The sequence below is a fragment of the Cebus imitator genome, unplaced genomic scaffold (genome assembly GCF_001604975.1).
Source record: "Cebus imitator isolate Cc_AM_T3 unplaced genomic scaffold, Cebus_imitator-1.0 Scaffold348, whole genome shotgun sequence".
In the NCBI taxonomy this organism is placed as follows: domain Eukaryota; kingdom Metazoa; phylum Chordata; class Mammalia; order Primates; family Cebidae; genus Cebus; species Cebus imitator.
The window spans coordinates 795,688-798,641 of record NW_016107663.1 but is presented as its reverse complement, the minus strand read 5'-3'; the positions used below and the strand labels follow the sequence as shown (position 1 = coordinate 798,641).

General features: G+C 36.5%; 1 pseudogene; it reads left to right on the top strand.

Moving 5' to 3' along the window:
* The first annotated feature begins 1,523 nt into the window (after window positions 1-1,523).
* Window positions 1,524-1,617, top strand: LOC119467900 (annotated as a pseudogene).
* Window positions 1,618-2,954: the final 1,337 nt, after the last annotated feature.

The window sequence follows — 2,954 nt, the reverse complement described above, 5'->3', positions numbered from 1 at the left end:
AAAAAAAAAAAAAAAAATGTTCACATTGACCACCAACTGGGTTTAAATGAAATCTTACAAAATGAAGATTATTTTCACTTTCAGAAGGATATCTGGTTGCAGTTACATATCATGCTTTGTGGACAAGCAATTTCAGAATAAATACAGATGTCAAATATTTAAATGTCTGTATTTCTTCCCATTCATCCTTTTCATGATTTAAAAGAAGCTAAAGCATTTTACAAAAAAAAATTCCATCCCTTCAAGTTTCTTACAGAGACTCTCTGAAATTCAATAAACATTTAACTTTTGGAAAAGACGGGACCTTAAACACCATCCTGTCCAACTTTCTCAATTTAAGGAAGTAAACTTAGCCCCTCCCCTTATAGGGAGTTCATCCAGTCTCATGGCTTTGAAGTCAGCTCCATGTTGCTGACACCTACCTTTGTCATTTGAATCTTGACCTCCCCACTGAACTACAGACATTTATTCCACTGCCCACTAAACCACCTCACTTGACTATCTAATAAGTATCTAAAACCAATTGTGGCCAGAAGGTATCTTCTGATTCCCCTCACCACCAACTTCTCCTCCAATTTTCCCCATCTCTGTAATTGAACCCTCACACATTCAGTTCCTCAACTAAAACCCAGAAATCAACTCTTGATTACTCATCTCCTGCCTTCCACATAGAATCCACACTTAAGTTCTTAGCTCTGTCTGCAAAGTATATTGCCAAAGCTGGTCCAGGATCCATCTACACAGCTACTATGGCTTCTTACCCAGACAACAGCTCTGAAAAGGTCCCCGTTTCCTCTTCTGCCTCTGCCAGTCAGTCACTACACAGTAGCCATAGTCATGAGGCCATCAATCCCCAGACCTAGAACACTCTACAGACTTGCTGCCATCGTTAAAGTGACATCCTAACTCCTTATTCTGCCCTAAAAGATCAAGGCCCTTTCCACCTCTCTAGCCTCATCTACCACTATTTCTTCTCTGGATACATTCCAACATTTCATACTGACTGTCTCCAACACACTAAACTCATTTCCACCCCAAAGCCAACGCTTTCCCACCTTCATACCTGGAATGCACACAGATACTTCACCATTCATATCTCAACTCAAATAACATCTTCAAAAGCTTCCCAGACCTCACAACCTACAGAAGCATCCCCTGGTGAGAAGCTGGTGGTGAGGGGAATGAATCAGGAGCCCTTTGGCCACAATAAGTTTAGAAATGTATTAGGTATTCAAGTGAATATTTAATTCACTTATCATAGACCCCATTTTACTGATGTTACAGTACTTATCACTATCTAAAATTATGTTGGAAAGTTCTTTACTTATTTATTATATACACTAATAAAATTCATTCATTCATTTATTCATTCATTCATTCATTCCTGCTACGTCTATCAGAAGCATTAGCCCAAATAAGAACTGTGATCTTTTCTTATTTCACTTGAAAGCATTCATTTCCGGGTGCCTGGTACTACTGGTTAAAAAGTACCCATGTGCATTTTTTTTTTTAAGTCTATTTTAGTTCTTTTTAAATTCCTAAGTGTGACGATTGGGTTTCCACACTCAAACCTGCGTGTGAACCTTTTTACAACATCAGCACATTACCAGTCTGACGTTTAAAAATAAAGGTCAATTTCAACTGTCCTATTAATTTTACAAGTCTTTAAATTATGCTTCTAAAAAACTGAAAAATTCAACTTCTGGCCTGCCTCATTATTATGAGATTTCTATTTGATATAATATCAACTTATCAATTTACATGAATGTTGTTGATTTTGAGATTGCATGGCCTGTCACTATAATAGTGCACTTTTTGATAAGGATAAGGTCAATATTAAAAGTATTTACTTTTAATGATTAAATTGGGATCTCTAATATCTTACTTTTGGGATACTTAGCAAATAGTCACTTACATAATATACTATCCACATGCACCAATTTAAACATTTTTTAATTCCTTTATTTTCTTTTTTAGAATTTCATAGTTTTCAGACACTGCTACCAAAAAAATCACAATAGATTTTTTACCTGTTGTTACACATTATAAATGATCTCATAGTAAATCATTAATCACTGGGATGTACATTTTATAAGGACAGAGATACTTATCCAGTTTGTTCATTGTACCCCCCAGCACCTACCCCCGGCATATTATCAGCTTAAAATGTGTTGTTAAATACCTGCAAGCTCCTCTTTTATCTTATGGAGATCAGCATATTACTTCCACATTTAGAGCATACTGCTGATATGTGTAATATCTTCTTGCTATTGCTTGATGCCATGAAAATATTAAGCATGATCTGAACAGCAATTCTAAATCAAAAGTTCTTGACTTTCAAGTTATAAAGTGATATGTGGCAAATGGGTGGCAAGAGATCAACATAGATTTTCGCATAAGGTGTGATCAACATAGATTCTCTTACATTGTGCAGAGGAGGCAAGACTCAATATGGAGTCTGGATACACAGACTGCTCTAGGGCTAGGGAGAAAGCCACCGATAGAAGACCGTCTGTCTGTGCATGAGAGTATCAAATTTTATACTGATGCCAAGGTGAATGTTAAATAGCGCTACAGGGCTGATAACGAATGTTGCCATAATAAAGTAGTTAGAAGCAACCATTGTGAATCATAAAAAAGCAGCTCAGTTTTTGGTGAGCTGCAAGTAATTTATACTAATGAAAATTAAAATAGTCAAGTTCATGAACAATCATTCATTAATAATCAAGATTATTCCTAAGACATTACTCTTGCCCTCACATTTCTAAGAAAAAAACAGCAGAGATACAACTAGTTTGCTGGGAACTACATATAACACAGTGAACACGAGTGGGAATGTGTGTCATATGAATGCCGCCTATCATGTCAAAGTAGGCTGACACTGCAGATCTGAAGCAAGCAGCTCTCTACCACCTAATAAATCCTAAATACGAATCCCTGTTCCATCTTCAACC